This window comes from Ambystoma mexicanum, chromosome 1p (assembly GCF_040938575.1).
Source record: "Ambystoma mexicanum isolate Mex_15411 chromosome 1p, UKY_AmexF1_1, whole genome shotgun sequence".
Taxonomy (NCBI): Eukaryota; Metazoa; Chordata; class Amphibia; order Caudata; family Ambystomatidae; genus Ambystoma; species Ambystoma mexicanum.
The window spans coordinates 1,052,394,734-1,052,415,362 of NC_090921.1; positions in this window are offsets into that span (position 1 = coordinate 1,052,394,734).

Sequence of the window (20,629 nt, forward strand, 5' to 3'; positions counted from 1 at the left end):
GCGAAAGAAAGAAACTACATCATTGCCACGACGCTCATCGCTACCCATTATTGCGCCGCAGGCTGACACTGAGCCTGATAATGGGAGTGCAATGGCACTATTTACGGATCACACAATACCAGGAGTGAAACGGTACAATTTACGGCCTCGGCAGGCAAAGTGATCCACAGATCTTTGGTGCTTTTCTTTTGCCTCTTGTTCCACTCACGGACGGAGTAGGAACCAGGGGTGTGTAGAGGAGAGAAGTGTGAGAGTTGTGCAAGTCGGACAATTCAAGACTCACGGCTCCTTGGTGCGCTTATAAAAGAGTACATGTATCAGGAGCCAGAGCTGGACAAGCTGGACGCACATAAGTACTAAGGCTGATAGAGTACATGTGTCCTAAGCCATAGCGGGACAAGCTGGATGCACATAGTACTCTGTCAATAAAGAACTGTTCAAAAAAATGTCTGAGCAGTGGGAAAAAGAACAACTAATCTTGCTCGGAATGGATAAGTGATCAAGGCTGTGAAGGGCTGGCAGAATTGAACTGTGACATTTTCGTTGAACTTTTAGCATCAAGAACGAGAGACATCTGCGACGAACTTTGCAAGCAAGAAGAAGGACGATGAAGAACAAATCAAAATCGGTTTCAGCCTCCTCCTGCACCATTGCTGAAGAAATAATAGATTTAGAGACTGTAAATTCAGGGAAAATGCCTAAAAGAAATAATGTATTGACTTGGACACTGGTCCTGTGTTTACTAAGTATGGTAATGCCAGCTATAATAGCTATTGCGCTATGGTTTATGGAGTCAGCGCAACCATTAGAAACACTCTTGCCCAAAGTAACTACTGAAAGCCCGGTTCATGTAATCACTGGTACTTTGTCCCCAATGGAAGAGAGAGATAGAGAAGGATATGGCAACAACACATTGTTGTTGATAATGAACATGACCCATGCGGTTTTGAAAAAAAAAGACTGCTGGGTTTGTGCCCATTTACCACAGCACGGTGGAAAAGGGATAGGCTGGTATGTACAACCGTTACCATTGAGTTATGCATGTGAAGCATCCTTGAGTGCAATGTTCTTTGGGAAGTGGACCAAGAGTAGTACGGGTCAACTAGAATCGACAAATATGAATGAATTTGAGGAAATAATTATGAGACCTGTGGGTTGTTCCATATTCCATAAAACCTGCGTATTTGCACCAGAGCCCATGAGGAAAAATACACGAAAAATAACAAGACTAAATAGGCAGGATAGATTGACCCCGCCAGCAGAAAAAACATCAGTAATGACATTTCGAATAAAAGATGGCTGGAACAAAGATACCGTGCCCCCTGCCTATATGGTAAATTACAGCCCAAGAACTGCCCCCCTATGTTTAAAGAAAAAAGGTTCCTATAAAGTAGGAACGTTTAGCAGCTGCATGAATACAGTGGTTTTGAAACACGAAATAGAACCAGTGTATGTAGGGGACCCTGTTTATTTTATATGTGGGGAAAATGCATATCCATGGTTACCTAGAAACTGGGGAGGTACATGTTACCTGGGTCTACTGTTTCCAGGAGTGTTCCTCTTGGAAACAGCAGTAGTAGCCAGACGATCCAAAAGAAGGACTCAAAGGAGTAGCGAGGATGGACTGATAGCATTGGACATAGCTAAATCATTTGTACCATTTTTAGGCCAAAGAGTAAATTCCTACAGTATAAGGCAACTATCCAGAATGTTAAAGAATACAATAGACTCAACAACAAACATATTATACAACATGACACTAGAAGAAAAAGGAGTCAGGCTAATGGCCCTACAAAACAGAATGGCCCTTGATATAATATTAGTTGACCGTGGGGGAGTTTGTAAACTTGTAAAAACTGCGTGCTGTGTATACATGGATGACTACTCCCCTAATATTTTTAAATCAATCAAGAAATTACATATCCTAAGTTCCTCACGCGCCACTGGGGAAGGGGGTTGGGGGATAGGATCCTGGTTTTGGGGACTATTGCGATCTTGGGGATGGAAGCTGATTTCGATACTGATGATAGTGTTTGGGATATTCATAACGTGCTGTTGTTGCATTCAATGCCTGCCCATAGCTTGTACTGAAGTAGGCAAAGGATGTACTAAGGGATGTGTGCATATGGTGACAAGAAGAAAACAAACTAATGCCCGAAATGGCAAAGACACGAATGAAACAAAAACAGTAAAACAATTCATGGCTATAGACATTAGTGATAAAGATGGAGTTTATGACAGCATGCAAAACTCAGATGTATCCTCATCAGAGGAGGATACAAAGAATGAATGAGAAGTTTGGCATTGGGCCAAAAGGAGGGTTTGTCGGTCCAGAAAAAGATGAACACTTTTTCCTTGAAACGGCGAATGTATTTTGGTGGCCAAAGACCAAACCGTCTTATGTGCATAACAAAAGAAACAACAAGTTGCTATGCTTGACCAATGTGCGGCCATTTTAATGTAGCAAGAATCCCCATTTTGCTCTCTTAACCATTGCTTATTGCTTTCTGTTTTCATTGCCGTGCATCTTGCAAATGCTCGCGAATCTGCTTACTCTGCTTAACTATTATACATTGTTGTCTGAATACGAAAGGGCAAGGCCGCGAGATTGAGGAGTTCGTTGAAACTCCTCACGAGCGGGCCAGAGAGGAATGCCCACGCTCCCTCTCTGCAGCCTTGAAGAAGGGCCGCGGAGCATTTAATCATTTCACAGCTGCCAGCCAGTCTTGTTAGAAGCTGAAAAATACTAGAATTAGTTAGCTAGAGGCTTGAATTATGCCTTTCTTACGGCCCCCCCTTTCCAGCAGCCCATAGAGCGTGTCGGCTCCCAGGACATGAATAGCAACTCACAGATAGCAAGGCTTGGAATGTGACTCTTCCCCCGTAGGTAGCCGCTTACAAGAACAGAAGCGCAATGTTCTGTTCAACAACAAAAGTATGTCTCTATACTTGCCGAGTTGCATATTGTTGCATATTGTTACTAGATTTGATGTTTGAAGTTGTCATATTCATTGAAACTGTCCATCATCACACTAAGTTCAAAGAATCCCAATAAAGGGCGGTGTTAGACAAGTCACAACTAACTGTATGATGTGCATTTTGTATATATGTAACTGATGTACGTTTTTCGCTCTCTTGCGTCCCTCGAGGTCTAGAGATACACGTCACAGGACGTGAGACCTGAGTTGGCCAACTGAGACTTTTAATTTGCAATAAACCCTAGCCTTGGGATTACAACGTCGTGTCTGGCGTATCTTTTCGCGTATGGTGATTTTCCTTGTTTCCATAACGCGAGGGACCCCTAAGGGCCCCTTTCACAAGTTCCTGCCATTTCCCAGCATTTAAACCTGCTACTCCAAAGATTTTTTCATACAAGTGTATTGATCCTAAATATTTTAGGTTAGGGCAGAACAGAGTCAAGTGTTTCAAGGTTTCTCTCTGTGAGTCACAAAGACAGCATTTAATTGACCCATGATGCCTGTCATACCTCAGCAGAGTAGTTTTATTATGCAGTACGTTAAGCCTAAATCTCAAAAACAAATCCCATTGTTTAGTATTTGAGAATTTGTCAATTATCCTGGGATCACATTCAGATGGCCATCACCTTTTTCTTTATTTGTCAGTAGCAGAGGCAGGTTGTCACTAAATCTGGTTTGCCTTGAAGGCAGATGCCTCCCAGGTTCCGGTTGATACATAGGGACCGTTGAGATGGTTCTAGACGTCAGGGACTGATCTGGGGGACTTTGCCTTTAGATTTAGATTGATCCTACCTCCCCTTTCCCTTTTACCTGATGATTTTGTGGGGAAGCTCTCCTATTTAGGTCAAAGCCCAAGGAATAAATTCATCATTTGCATCCAGTAATAGTGTCGGAAGAGCCAAAGCGCTCATAAGTAAAGTTAGCTTGTCATTTATTCTCTCATCCGGGAAACCGGTTATCTTAATAACATCCAAGTGTATGACTCTCAACCATGGAATTTGATGGAAGAGAGTCATTAGGTTTGATCTATTTAAGATCAGACCATCATCCGCTCTCAAGATTCTCTCTAATGTGATAGTCAGGCTCCGGTCCCAAGCCACTTCATTTTTGTTTATTTCCTTGTAGTTTGGTCTTTTCGGATTTCTCTGGGCTAGGGACGTCCTTTCGCGTCCTCGAGTGTCCTGGTCAAATGAAAGACAATCAAGTTTTGACTTTTTAATTAATTCCTTCATTAAAGATGCCTGTGGCTGGGGGCGGGGGGTTGGCTCCCAAAATAACCCCAGACCTCAGCTTATCCCTTTTTCAAATAAAGTTAGAAAAGGGGGGGGGGATTTGTGGCAACCATAGGCATGGGAGGCCCCTCGTCCTCCAGCTCTTCAGGAGTGATGACCTGCACCATCCTCACTTGGTCCTCCACATTATATTGGCCATCCTCTTCATAAACCGTTAAGTCCAGTAGCTCTGATATGCTCTCCTCTGATTCCTCATCTCGATTTTCCTTAGCTCTGACATTCATGGGAGGCTTTAGCTTCTTTGGGGATTTTGCCCCACACAAGTTTCATTTTCACACATTTGGTCCTTTCGTGATGACTTAGCCGCTACATGGTTTTCTCAGGAAACTTCTGGAGCCACAAGATTTACTTTGCGTTGATTTCTTGTTATTCTTTGAATTCATAACTTGCTTACCAGCCACACTGGGATTGGGCCTTTTACTACCTCTTTTTCCTGGCTCAAAGATAGAAAATTGTTTTTTTTTCCTTTTTTCTTATCACTGGGAGCCCTTGGTAGCCCTGGATGAGAGTCTTCCGTAGATGCTGCTCGGTCAGCATCACTGTGCACCAAGGCACTCATTTTTATGGACTTCTGGTTTGGAGAGGTTTCTAGTGGGTCTGTGGAGAGTTTTCCTGCTGCTTTTCAGTTTGCGACTCGATGTCCATAATGCCAGTGGCCCTTGCATCTTCATTTACAGTTTCACAGCATTCCTGGGCGATTGGGACAGATTTTCCACCTGAATTCTCCACCTCATTTAGAGTCATTGATGTTTCCTTTTTTGAACCTTTTTGAGTATTTGACCAAGAGGAAATTTCGGACGCCCTCCAAAAAAATATGCTTGTCGGATTTAGCGTCTTGTAGCAGATCAATTAAAGATTTGAGGATCACACCCTCCATTTCTTTTTCTCTTCCTTTTTTCTCTCAAATAGATTCTATGAAGAATTCCACAAAGATCAGTTTGGAATTCATCCGAGCGATTAAGGTCAATTGATCTTAATAGTTTTTGCTCAGATTTTCATATAATTTTAGATAGGGTGCCAAAGTTAGTGTAATTGCTGAGATGATTGAGGTTTGCAAGTTTGTTGCCCAAGCCGGTTGGCTGGTTTCGTCCTCGTCAGCTTGCTTCTGTTTTTGTATCCTAGAAAAGCAATTTTTAGTCAAATTACTCCTATGATCTTGCTCCAGATCACAGGTTTCAGTGTACTACGCTTTAGAGGACTCAGGTTCATCGATGAGGTCCATCCTAACATAGGCGTTCCGCACGTCTCGGCCCCTCGCATATTGAGGCTCTTGGTGCTTGTTATGGAATGCTGGGACTTTTAGGCCTCTCTTATGAGTAACTTGAGTTTGACTAGTTCCAAGCCTTGGTTTTTTGGCCGGTATTACAGTAGGGTCCTCCTCAGTGTCACTCGCAGGACCCACCTGACCTTTCCCCTGATTTATGTCAGAGCTTCGACACACTTTTAGAGCCAGGAGGCAATATCTTTATATCTTTGGTAATACTGGCAGCCAGATCCAGATTTTCTTTAGTATCCTCAAGCCAAGATCTTTTATTTGCGTGACGGCTCCTGTTGTCAATAAGGACACCCATGGCCTTTTATATGACGAGTTCATGGCAGCCCGAGGGGATTTTTCCCTCCAACTCTCACCAGGTGGACATGCCTCACATATTTTAGGGCTTGCAATTTGAATTTCCACTGTCTGAGTAGATGTTTCCCATTCTGGCTCTGTAATTAAGTTTCATCCGGAGTCAATATCATAATCCTCAAGGACAGCACATTGCAATACCGCCACTGTTGGGAATAGGGTCAGTTCACCTCCCAATAGGGTTTGTTCCTCAATCTCCAGTGGATCCATTTGTGGTGCAGAAGTAGTGTTATTTCATTTATCTGCAAAAGCCGCCACGGCTTGTGGCAAAGCACCTCTATCCATAGTTCGATTGTAGTCACTTAGTAAAGGTGGACGATTTAGTATGTCTTTGTCAGTCAATTCAAATGAGAGGATCAAAGTTCTATGGGTCATTAACGTCACAGAAGTGTCCTTTCTATTTAGATCCAAAGGTTGCAATGCTGAGCTAAGAGTGGTTTAGCCCTGAAATGCCATTTTAGAGTTCCCAAATCGGAGCTTGAATAACTTCCCTTTGTGAAAGTCCTTTCAGGCGTCTTGTGCACTGCTCGTTCCTCCCCCCTATTTTTACATGCAGTACTTAATGTTCGACAAGAGATTGCCCCGTTTACTCATCCATTCTGGGGAACTTGCGCGCTTTGAGGTGGAGCGATCAGGAGAGCGGATTGGACACCAGCTTCTGCGGCGGCCTCCAACTGCGGATCAAAAGGGTCCACTGTCACCACTCTCCCCGCTTTCATTAATACAGATCCAATCTCCATTTCCGGTACCGGCTAGGGGCATGCTAACAGTAACGGTGCCTTGATACACTCTACGTCATTACACTCTGCTCCGGGAACGGTGTCATTTAAGAGTTCTCTGCCTACGTTAGGCAGCGCACAGCCTGGAATTAGAGGCTTTGAGAGCTTCCGAAGCGCTGTGGTGTTGCTCAAGGCTTTATAGGCTAGATCAAGAATGGCTAATGTGGGGTTTAAACGTACCTGGCTCCTGGTGTGCTGCAACCCCTTTCCATCATGTTCAGCTTCCATGTATCTTTTCGATCTAGTTCTTCGTCGTGCAGCGAGGCGCAGTAGCTCACCCTCCTTCACGTCCGGAGTAGAGGTTTTGTAGATGCAGAATGTAATGGAGAGCAAGAAAAGACTCTCTCAGCACAACGAAGCACAACAGCTTGGAAACCCCAGAAGATTACCACACTCTGCAAACACGCTGCGATGCTTCACATCCAGAGTAGAGGTTTTGTAGATGCAGAATGTAATAGAGAGCAAAAAAAGACTCTTTCAGCACAACGAAGCACAACAGCTTGGAAACCCCAGCAGATCACCACACTCTGCAAACACTCTGCGATGCTTCGCATCCAGAGTAGAGGTTTTGTAGATGCAGAATGTAATAGAGAGCAAAAAAGACTCTTTCAGCACAACGAAGCACAACAGCTTGGAAACCCCAGCAGATCACCACACTCTGCAAACACTCTGCGACGCTCTGCATCCAGAGTGGAGGTTTTGTAGATTGAATGTAATAGAGAGCAAGAACAGACTCTCGCAGCACAACACATCACAATAGCCTGGATACTCCAGCAGATCACCACACTCTGAAAACACTCCACGTTTTCAAGTCGCAACACACAAATGACCACCTTAAATCGCATGGCAAAAGAAGTGTGTGACATCATAGTTACACATGCCCAAGATAGCTTTGCATTTACTAAACACTTGGAGGGAGCCACATTGTTGCAGAGAGACCTATTTGTAACACATAGGCAGTCTTTTCCCAATGATGCACTGACTTCAACAGTCCAATCGTACCACATGTAAAACAAGGATAGCCTGCGTATTGAGGTTTCAATTGTTTACGAGACCTGAATTCTGTAGTACAAGTGGGGCAATTTCTTTACTTAAATTGTTAATTGAAAACAATCTTGAAGAAGCTTTTTGTAAGACAATGCATTTATTGAAAATACTGATCACTACACCCATGACGACAGCCGAGTCTGGAGGCTGTTTCTCAACCCTAAAGCGAGTGAAAACATTCCTGAGAAATACAATGGGCCTCATTACGAGGTTGGCCGTAACCCACCAATGCCACTGGTGGGTTGCTGCCAACCCGTAATACCGTTTCTGCCACCTGAGATCCCGATGCAACCGGGACATTACAAATCCCACCAGCGCAGGATATCAGGCAGCAGAAAATGTTGTGTCCCATTCCTGTGGAGGCCCATGGGACTCCACAGGAATGGGTGCATGGAAGCACCAGCACGGTTGTCAGCGGTGCTGGTGCTTCCATGGCAACCGTGCCTACCGGGGCCGATGTTTCCGCAGGTCAGACCTGCCGGGTGCATCTGTTCCGGCAGGCAGAGTGGTAGTCTGCCGGTCCGGAAAGGGTGCCAGTACATTGCTACCAGCACCCTTGCTTCCGGACCGACAGACTCGTAATGACTCAGGATCTTCTAAATGCTTTGTCCATGATAAGACAAATCATTTAAGAGATCCTAGACTTCAATGTGCAGACTAGTGAAAAATGTGCCTCTCTAAAAAATAGAAGTGTGCAATGTATATACACACTCTTAAAATTACTGCCATTTGATTGCTGTTCTGTTACAATCTATTTGCAGTTACTTTGTGGATTACACCATCATTAAATTATTTAATTGGTTCAATCTCTTTACGTTAGGATTTTGTGTAAGGTTGCAGTGATCAATTTCACAGAACAGTTTGACTTGGCACAGCACTTTCATTTGCCCATACAATTACAGAATATTCAAGAGGGCTGTTAGTTGCAGTAGATATATAGCCCATCAGCCTCCTTATGGGGGTTGGGGCTGATGGTTGATGGCAGAATAATAATGTAGCTTCCCTCCAGAACATTTCATAATTGTACTGTGTGAATATATGGTTAAGAAAGGCATATTATGTTCATGACTGGTCAGAAATGTGAAGTTTAATTGTACAAAATTGTTCATCAGAGTATGATATTTTGGTTGGTATAATACCACAATTTAATATTAAACTTAATACACTATTTCTGTTGCACTTTTCTCCATGCAATATCTATGTTCTATTTTCTGTGACCTGTGCATTCCATGTGTTGCAACTTTGAGCAACCAAAGCAATGGTGAGGCAGAATGGCATTAGAATGGAAGAAATGTTGCATTAAATGGTGAACAAGGAACATTTTACCTTAGTTTCTCCCCTTCCATATAATGCCTAAAGTCCCACCTTAGTAAGAGGATCAGTGCATATGAATGCCAGTAAAAACATGAGAAAATGATTATTTTTCCAGAATTACTGCACATTACGTTATTAATTTCTTTATGCGTACAACATAGTACCGCTATTCTCAATACAAGGTGCTGTAAAATACACCATCACACTTGCACACTTAAGAATAATAATAATTATTTTTTATTTGTTGTATTTGGTTCTAAAAGAATCTTTACAAAAAAGACAGTTTAAAATATCATTTAAATAGAGATACAATATACAGCCAATACAAAACACGCACAGCAAGTTTAAAATCACATATAGGCCACTTGCAGTGGTGGCTGGTAACTTTGAAAGGTGGTGGGTTTGTAAATTTCTACGGGCGAATTTGGAAGCGAGTGAGTCCAACCCACATCACGGCTTGTGTAGTGGGTTCTCCCAAGTGAACTTTTTGGACAAATGGCTTCCAAAATGCGCAATTTACTGTCCAGACCCACACAAATATGACCTAAAAAGCACTCAACTTGGGCATTTTGAATATGATGCATAAAACTTAATTTTCTTTTTTTTCTCTGCAGATGTAATCAGGTGCAACCTATTGTGGAGCGTGGAGAATTTAATGAACATGTAAACCACTGAGAAGTATTCTAAGTAGGCAATAGGAAGTACTGAAATAGTGAAACTTTTTGCATCACCTGGGTCAGAAGAAACTTCACTATCCGTTGCTAAATTTACCCTTGTTGAATTGGTTTACGCACCTGTGAGGGTAAACTGTGCAAGAGAAGGGCTCTGAGTGGGACGTTACATGTGTAACATTCATATTTTACAAAGAGTGTGTGCGTCCATCACTTCCTGCTTCCCCGCCTCACCCCTACCCGCAACACAGACCTGCCTCCTTGCCACCAAAGACAAGTCTTTCGCTCTTCTATATGCCTCTTGCTTCTCTGTAGACAAAAGCGCTTTGATGCCATAAAATATGGCAGTAGGCACTATACAAATGCAAGATAACACATATGCGTAGTGTGGGATGTATCAACCCACTCATCCAAGCCCTGCAACATCACTGTGCATTGCTGGCAGCAGAAACATCATAATGGCCACTGGAAAGCATGCTGCTCGCTAGAAATCACCAGAAATTGCGCAGTGAAAACCTGAAAAATAGGCCACCATCCACTTTTGCCTACCTTAGTGAGTACAGGAGATCGCTGCCAAAAACCACCATTAGCCTACCTACAAAGTAGCCTGAAACCAGTTGGAAATAGCAATGCTGAGTGCAAAAAGAAACACATAGCTGTTTGAAAATCTGTTTTCTTGATTGTCAAAAATTGCTAAAATCATGGCTCACAAATCACCTAAAAGATCCAACCTCTTTGTTGGGTGTTCCACATCATTTACTGCAAGAATCCACACAAATACAATGTGAGCAAGAATCCTGTGTTCTCAGAACAAAATTCTGTTAAAATGGGTGTAGTACCGTTACTCACCTCTGTCAGGTGCTGGCGATTTATAATTCTGACAGGAGAACTGGTGTTTCAGGAGTTAAATATGCTAAAGAAGAGAATTCCATCAAAATGCCATATAGAGTGCCACACAGTGGTTCATGTTGAAAAAGACTTGATTTAAAGATATGTTGCTTATTTTAAGTTTATAAATGTTATTTTTTCACAAGCAACTATGTTACAATTGATCAGAAAGTAACCTGATGCAGTTAAAACTCCAAAAGGCTTGCTTCCCCTGAGAACCCTTCACACCTTGTCATTCCCACCAGAAGGAGGATGTCACATTGACATGCTAATCAAGAAGGGATGAGATTTTCTCTGCAGCCCGGAGAAAGAAACAGTAGATGCCTTGGACTGAATAGGGAATGCTAATTTGGGTGTAACTGGCCACAAACTGTTGGCAGGAAACAAGACATGTGACCCTCTGAGTCAGCCCAGCTCTAGGAGGCGGACCAAACTGAGATGTGAATTGAATTGAAAGCAAATGTATGTTTTATAAAAATGCTTATAACAAATTGCACCAAGCTGACAAAAATGGGAAACTTTGAGGTTCTTAAAATGAAAAATGTCCTCACGATTTAAGACTAAGCTGGACTTCGTGTGATGTTCTGAGACCAAACCCCGGAATGTATTCATATTATAGCTGCTGTTTTATTGCTAGGAACATAAGAAATTACAGTAATATGCCCAGAGAGGGTGTGCAGGCATGTCTAAAATTTGGTGCAGAAAGAATATTGGGAAACCCACCAAAAGCGCAAAAAGTGGTCATTTCTGAACCCATGCTCTGAGGAAAAGGAGAGTTAAACAGAAATGCATCTTAATTAATCTGGCTTGTAATTTATGTAATATTAACAAGTGGTATATATTGTAAATATGTGTTTTATGGAAAATAGGATATCCTGTACAGACACAAAGGGGAGGTTTTTCCCTAAGCAATAAAGATGACACAGGATGACACGCTGATCCTTTCTCCAATAAGGGGAAAGGGAATCCTCTAACCTATCAAATCCTTAGAGGGTTGGGCATGTAGAATCAGCCTCCCCACCCACTTTGAAAATACATAAATAGAGACTGCTTAGGACAGATAACACACACTTTTCCACTACTCATCTATTCTTGGCGAAGCACCCTGCAGGAAGACTCCAGACTCTAGATAGATCCAGAGACCAGACTCTAGAACCAAACTCTAGAACTTTGAAGCAGAGAGGCCTAATTCACAAGCTGAACCCTTCTCAGCAGGCCTGCAGAATCTAGCAACCTGATTCTAACCCCTAAACTTCCACGGGGCCTAACCAAACCATTCAACAGCCGGGCTGAGCTGTTCTATTCTAGCCAAGAACCCTGTGCTAGAACCAAGGTCCAGACCCAGACCCAGAACCCGTCCGATCCAGTCCAAGAGGCAACCCAGACCGCCGTGCAGTGCTGAGAACAGAACCCAGAGTGCCTGAGACCTGTCCGGTGGCGAGTGAAGTCAAAACCCGTGACCAGATCTGTGAGGGGCCCATTCCATTCCAAAGCCTAGGAGTGAGTATTTAGTCTAGAACAGTCCATGGTCATCTCTTAGTTTAAAGTAATCTTATTCCATTTCACCTGTCCAGAACTGCATTACAGAACCTCTTTTGTCTATCCTAAATTCTTCTCTCCTCCACATAATTATTGGTAATTGTAACAATAATCATCTTTGCGCTGATATTGTCTGAAGAGGGACAAGTGTTTTGACGGACAGAGATCAGAGCGGTGGCGTCGCTGTTCTGGTTGCCCGTTGAGTGTCTTGCTTCTGCATAGCTCCTTAGTTTAAGCCCACATTGGTTCCGAATCTTTAAAGCGCGATCTGTCATTTTGAAAATCTTGACTTTATTTCTGAAAAATCTACCTTCACAAAACATCTGTAACTTTTGAACCGCACGTCCTAGAACCAAAATGTAACTGTCATTTTGAAGCTGAGATCCTAAGTTAACAAGATATTCCAATCCATTATAGTTTTTCCGTAATCGTGTTTCACGCACGCGGAAAAATTGCTGCGAATTGCAATTTAGCTTCATTTCAACACATGACAAAATAGCTGTTGCAACTGCTGAATTCGTTTTCAATATGATAATCATTCATGAATCATTGCTAGTGTTGACCAGAACCAATCCAAAGTAATTCTCACTTATCCTGAATCTCCTTTAGTGAATTAAAATCTTTTAGCATATTTTCACCTTCTTTGCAACCACATTCAAAAGTATTTTTTGCCTGTTTTAAAATCATACCTGTTTTCCCTAAGCTTGCTGGGGGAACTGGGATTGAGCTGCATTATTGATTGTGTTCCTGAAACCTGTGTGCCCTCATTTCCATCTCTTCATATTGCATACTGGGGGAAGTGAGTAGTCACAGGAAAAAAGTGATTAGATTGTCTTTTGATTGAAACCATATCAAGTTTATTTCTGAGTTGCATTCTTTCCCATCATTGCATTTCCTTGAATCATATAAAGTATTCTCTGCTACCCTATCCTTTCTATTCCTACTCCTAACTGATTAAAGAGATTGTTGATATTGTGATATTACCCATTGCTGATTACCGTTCATATTCATAAGTGTGCTATTCAGATATTATTTTATTCATAAAAGTGTGATATATATATTGTTCAATTCTTCAAATAAACCTTTTAATTTGCATAACAAACCTACTTCTTGGCTCAGTGAGGTCGGGGAGATTCAAAGAGAGGAAGCGTTATATAAGGGTTCATCATCCAGATTTAAAGAACTTTGACATAAAAATATATAAATAAGGACTTCCATTGGGCATCCCAGACTAGGCATTGACTTAGTTGGAGTGCTGGATTGAAGTCACTTACAGATTGGGGGCTCGGTAGCCGGGACTTCTGGATTAGATCTACCACTTGTGCAGCTTAATACAGTGTGCTAACTGACAGGATACATAAATCCTGTTGGGCTACCACGCTGTGTTATGCTGTAAAAGCACCCCTCAAAAGGAAACTGTCTGTTTTGCAAAATAAAATAATAAACTTCTGTAAGTCAGGAAGGAAATCAATTTCCAGAATGGCGACATTGGTAGACATCAAGATAGCTAGAGAGCACCTCTTACATAAGCTATTTGTGAGAGGTGAGTGGACTGAGCAGGACCAGAATGCGTGGTTGCAGGCGATCACACAACAGGTCACTGCAACTGGGTTAGATATCTGGAGAGATCAGGGCCCCTTACATGTGGCCCTGAGTGAACTATATATGGCCCCTAAGGCCAAGGATGAGCACAACAAGATTGCCAGGGTAGTGGCATATTTATATTTATCTATGGGAGCCATACAGGACCAATGTGCTGAAGGCCAAGATCTGGCAAGTAGGCAACTGTTGGCATTAGAGAAGGCCCAACCTGATCTAGACTCTTCTGAGCACAGGCTGCAGAGGAGCCAGGAGTCAGAAAACGAAAGTAGGCAGTATCCAATTAAAATAAAAGAGGACATGGTATCCTGCAGCAGGAAAAGGCAGACCAGGATACCAGAATTCTGGCCTTGCAGAAGGAGTATCAAGAAGGTTTGGGCTCCCTACTGCAGAGCCAGAAAAAGCTGGAGCAACAACTGTATTTCAATAGGACATGCGCAGAGCAGGTAGTCACCTTGCAAAGCCACCTGCATAGAGAGAAGGCAGAGTGCAACAAATTATTTCTGAAAGACCTGGACACCGAGGCAGAATTTGAAGAAGAGCGCCAGAAAGCTGGTGCCCTTCAAAGACAGAGGGACGACCTGGCGGCACAGAGGCAGGCTCTTGCTCAGGAAAGGGATACCTTAGGCCAGGAAGTCTGTCACTTAAAAGGGAAGCTGGAAGAAAATTAGCTGGCCCTCCAGGGACTGGGTGACCTCCAAAAAGAGCATCAAAACTTGTTAGAGCACACCAGGAGGGTGGAAGATGCTCTGGCAAGAAAGGAACAGGCCAGTAGGGACGGGGCTCAGGGGATAACCCTCCTGCAGCAAAGACTGGCCCAGTACTCCAGGACCAACCAGGAAGCACAGAGGGAAAATGAGGCTCTCTGTCAGCACAATGATAGGCTCCAGCAACAAGTAGCCATGAGAGAGACTCATAGAATCTAGTAAGGTCTTCATTGAGGAACAGAAAGCTCAGGCTCTTGCATGGCAACAGGGAGCAGGGGCTGATAGAGATGAGGTTTGCTGGGAAAGGGAAACACCTGAGCATAACCTCAGGAGCCCTAGTGCCAGAGGGATTCATCTCTCCCAGTCCCTGGACTCTGCCACCCCCATGTCCCCTGGCGCACATGAGCCCAGGGCCATGGGGATTGCAGATTACTATCCAGTCAGAAGTATGGGGCTCATAGGCCAGTACCTCCCAGGAATGGATGGGCGGGCATCCGGGTATGGGCACCCAAGTACAGTGCAATTTAGTGGGGAACCCCAGGAGAGTAGGCCCACTAAGGGCATCCTGAAAACCTCTGCCCAGTTAGGTCAGTGGGTGAGGGGTACCCATCAAATCCTGGCAGCAAGGAGGAATCTGAAGACTCCTCTGAGCGTCCCAGGACACAAGAGACTAGGTCCCCACATTCTGCCAGCCATTCCCAGGCTCGCAGAATCCGGACGGGCACCTCTGGGAGCAGTGCCTCTGAGTCAGAGGATGAATGGACCAGGGTTACCTGAACCAAGAAGGCCAATAAGGCAAAAAGGGCCTTGCTTAAGGACCCCTTAAAACAGATTAAGGCAATAAGGAGTGTCATCACGCCTTATCACAAAAACGCCAAGTATTCTGTGTGGGAACACTTAGAGCTCTTTGAGCAAATGATGGAGACCTTCCATTTGAAAGACAGCAGTAGCTGCATTCAGTACGTAAAATGGACATTCTCCCCAGAATACTCCAGTTTCTTTGCGGGGCTGGAGGACCAAAATCATTCAAGATGGACCTTATATAGGGCAGCCATCTTAAAGCACTTTTCTGTTCATAGAAATCCCCAAGAGGCTCGCAAGGCAGCCTACAATTTGCAATGTGGGGAGGATCAGGCCCCACAAGAATTTGTGCAGGAGTTGAAGCATGCCTTTACGCAGATTACCAAAAGGGTGCGCATGGACAGAAAAGAATTTGTAAATACGTTTTTCCATGCCTTACCCAAATACATCATGACCCAGCTAGTGAGAGATTTTCATGAGAAAAGGTCACTAGACTGGGTCATTGAACAGGCCACCCGAATCTATGAGGTGCAGAAGCCCATGGAAAATAAAAAATAATGCTCAGAAAAGCCCCAAACCAACCAGCACCCCTGCTGCTGTTAAGGTGGCAGAGGTAAAGGTTGTCCCCATTTTAGATTTGGAGATGGGGGGGCCTAAAAACTTGCCTGCACAGATTAATTCCAATCCCAGAAGGCCCTTGGGCCAGTCACGGACAGGGAGTCAAGGAGACAGTCCCACAAATGGGGTCCCTCACTCCCCTGACTATGTAAGTCCCTGCTACAAGGGAAACCGACCCATCCTGGGTTATGTGTGGGGGGGGGGGATCCAACCAAGCACCTAACCCAGGGAACTTCCCTCCTAACTTCCCCCAGGACGGCAGAAATTCCCCAAATCCTGGGCAGAACATTTTTTCCCAGGTACCCACAGAACTTCCAACCCCAAAATCATCCATCCTTCTTTCCCCACTTCCCTGAGCCCAGACAACCTTATCCGGGAAAGGGGAGGCCAAGGGTGGAGGGGTACCCAAACCTTCCCAACCCAGGGTACTACCAGAGAAGGGATAGCTACCCTTCCCGGGATCAGCCCAGGGGAGAAAACAGAATCCCGTATCAGCCTGAGCGGGTTTCACAGTTAGAGCGCCAGGTCCAAAATATGGCACACGATCTAGGTCGCATGCTTAGGGCTCAGCAGAACCCTCAGATGAGCATGCAGGCACAGAATGCTCCAGACTCTGGACCTGGTGCTCCAGAACAATGACGGGGGCAGCACCCGGATAACTCACCGGTTCCCAGGGAGGAGGCACAAGGGGAAGGGGGTGTAAAGCCTTGGAGGAAGCTTCCTTCCCCACTTGTAAACAGCCCCTGGAAACCCATGAACCGGAAACAAAATGTCCTACCCCTGAAAGTCTGCCACCCAAGGAGCAGAGGGGGGGTAGGAGAAACAAAGGATCCAAACAGACCCATTTTGTTGAGGAGGTACAGATCTTCCAATTTCAAGGAGAGGGATCCTCAGAGGATCCTGGGAAAAGTATCTTCTCCTTCAGGGATGGGGGGGAACTCCTCCCAAAGAAAAATGGGTCCCAAGGGATTCACATCCAGACTGGGTAGATGTGGGGACTGAGCTAGCGCCGCCCATCATCCCATCCCAGAACCAACAACATCAAAATCCCCTGGTTCAAACCCATTCTGGTGACTGACTCCAAAAAGGGGGGGCGGCCCAGAACCGGAACCAGGGGAACTCAAAACTTCTATCTCCAGTTGCCAACTTTTTCTTCCAGATTCCCAAGGCTCCCCACAGACTTCTGCCCAAATCTCTTCTCTCTCAATGTCCAAAACCAGAAAATTAGCCCACCAGTTGTCCAAAAATGTGCATTATCTGTGCCCCCTTGCGGAGAAGGAGGGAAGATACTATGCCCCGGTTCAAGTACAGGGGCAGGGTACAATTTTGGCACTGGTGGACACTGGATCCCAAGCTCCCCTTCTGTCCAAAAAGGACTTTGATGAACTGAATTCAGGAAGGGGGGAGAATTCCTCACACCTCTCTTCCTGGACAATTTCAGAACTTTGACGGGAAGGAAATTCCCATCGAGGGGACTGCGGATCTGGACATTAAAATTGGGCGACACAAGGTGAAACACCGGGTCATAGTAGTGACTCCAGAGGGCACCCCTTGTTTACTAGGGAATGTCTTCCTGAGAAGGTTGTCACCCCTAATAGATTGCGTAAACAAGGTCCTCTGGACCCAGACTAGCCGACCAATAAAGTTAAAACAGAGTTTCAACCATGTTAGTGTAAGCGGCACATGCCACATGGTTGAACAAAAATCTGACCAAGTAGAATTTCACTTCCAGAACAACCAAATTTCAGACGTGACAGTAATAGCAGTAGGACAACAGACTGGTGATGGGGGGGTCCGCTCTATTCCTGAAAATCAACTTTCCTTCCAGTTTAAGGTGGTATTCCACACTGGAAGAAACACTCTGAAATTCTTTACCAATCCACAATCAGACATTCCCACTCCAATAGTCCAGAAAGATGTGAAATCAGCTCAGAGCCTGGCTGATATTCAGCAAATTGGAGAGCAGTTCAGTTAAATGATGGGAAGGACTCTGTTCTCGCCCGAATGTGTGTGAACAACGGTAAGAGCTTCATCAGCGAAGCCATGTTCTGCCAACTCCCAAAAGATCCAGCCATTCCCACATTTAGACTGATAGACAAATGGGAAATGGACCTGGACACTCCCAATTCCAAACATCTCCTGCCAAGCAGGTGTGTGCTCCAAATCTCCATAGGCAACAAGTGCATAGTCCATAATTGTTGGGTCGTGTGAGACGTCACTGCCACCTTTTACTTAGGCAGTGATATTCTCAATCGCTTTGCCATTAATTTGGACCTAATAAACTTCAAAGCTTGGTCCCGATTAGCGGATAATCCCATGGGCTTTGATGATCCAGCGAAAGCATTTATGTCAGCTCAATTGCTTCCTTATGCAGTTGAAATTCAGATTGGAGAGGAAGTCACCATCCCAGAAAGGACCCGACAATTCTCCCTGGAAGTGAAAGTTAAAAGAGGACAGAAATTGAAAAACCCTGATGCTTATATTCATCTAAATGCTTCTCTCCAACAGCAAGGGTTGGGGGTAAACCCAACACCATTAGTCAATATAGAACATGACACCAGTCCAATAGCGGTGGATAACAGCGACTTAAAGAGTATCACTCTAACCGCAGGCACCATTATTGGAATGGCGGTTGATGACTAACATTTTTCCATTGATTTAGGAAATGAACTGTTAGGACCAATCCCCAAGGACTGTTTTGACAGTGACAGTGATGACAACACAACACCAGAAAAGGATCTTTACCCGGCATGGGGGGAGCTTCCTGGTGTACACTTTCTGCCCTTATGGTAAGGAAGATGTGACTTGTGACTTCAGGAGGGATGAGGTGATTTTCCAGGTCCATGAGGGCTGACTTTCCCACCTGAAGCCACCAGTCCAAATCAACACTCTGACCAGGGACTTCTCCACCCAGCTGGAGGAGGCCGCTGAGATAGCAAAACCAGAAGTCTTCCCAGGCTTCAGGCAGATGGTTGAAGAGAGAGTCAACCTAGCTGCTGCCTGTGTGACTCTGGAGCAAAGGCAAAAGTTGAAACAAGTTTTCTTGGATTTTCAAGATCTCTTTGCGGTGGACTCATATGACTGTGGTCGCACCGACATCCACACAACAACAATTCCCACGGACCCTGGTATGACTCCAGTGTTTGTGAAGCAATGTCGCTTGCCTCTCGCATCAATGGAGTCTCTTACTGAAATAATTAAGAACCTTGAGTCCCGTGGGATAATCCGTCCAGTCCACAGCACCTTCAATAATCCGGTGCTGGGGATATTGAAGCCAAACGGCCAGTGGAGACTCTGCGCCTGACCTCAACAAACGGGTCCATACTTCCCGAAGGCCTCTTCCCTACATTGACCAGGGGCTGGCCCAGATCCAGGGGTCACACGTATTCACTGCAATAGACCTGACCAATGGATACTGGACTGTACCTGTCAGTAGGGAGGAACCAATACAAGCTGGCTTTTACCTTTGGGGGCCAGCAGTACACATGGACCCGGACTCCCTTCGGATACCTCAACTCCGGCAATGAGTTCAACATTTTTCTACATAAGGCCATGTCCGACCTGGGTGAGAGGGGTAACCTGGCTTATGTAGATGATGTCCTCATCAAAAGCTCAACTGTGGAGGAACACATAGCGGAGATCCATTATGTTCTGACACAGTTGAGGGCCGCCGGAGCAAAACTTTCCTTTCAGAAAGCACAGTGGTGTAGAACCCGTGTTAATTTCTTGGGGCATGAGATTACTCCTCAGGGTCTCTGTCCCCAGGAAAAGAAAGTGGAAGCACTCCAGAAACTGAAGGACCCCACAACTCTACGGGAACTAAGGAGCCTCCTTGGACTGACTAATTACAGTAGAAAGTTCATTGAGGGCTACGCAGAGATCACCAGACCCCTGATTCATCTTTTGAAGGGGGGTGGTCAAGTGGGAATGGGGTCCAGAACAAGCCGAGGCAGTAAGACAACTCAAAAGAAGCCTCTCACAAGCGCCTTGCCTAGCTTACCCTGTCAGAAACAAGGAGTTCTTCTTGGAGACAGGGTTCTCTAATACATGCTTGACTGTAGTATTATACCAAAAGCATGACAAGGTCAATAAAGTAATCTCCTATGCGAGTAAAACTTTATCCTCTGTGGAGGAAAAATTCAACGATTGTGAGAAGGCACTCCTGGCAACGGTGTGGGCATTGAAGAATTACCACCCGTTTATCCAGGGGGAACACATCAGAGTGGAGACTCCAAACCAGCCTCTGCAATATCTCCAAAGTGACAGAATCCGGGCCGGAAATGTGAGTAATTCCCGAATTACTTCCTGGATTCTGTCAATGCAAGGCTTTTGTCATGATGCCCGCTCCCGGGGAGCCGGTTCAAGCCCTGCATCCCCGAAAGCGGACATCCAGTCCCCAAGGAAGGACCCAGCAACCCCATATAGGGGCCCTTTGGACAGTGTCCTGGCGCCTATGGCGCCAGGCTCATAAAAGACATCAGTCCTGGAGCCATAGGCGCCAGGCTCATTATGGGAGTGCTTGGGTGCACTTACCTGATGCAGACCATGCTGCAGGATCCCGGCCTCCTTGAGGCCTGAAAGGAACTACTTTACCTGTGAGACTAATTTACCATCCGGGCGTGGTCGGGGAAGGATACATACCTGATTGGAGGAAGGATACATACCTGGAACTTCTTCCAAGCCTATTTAAACCCCACCCGAACAGCCACACGTGCTTCGCGTTGTTCTGCATCTAGCAGCTGGACGCTCACCGTGTCTGCTCCTGCATC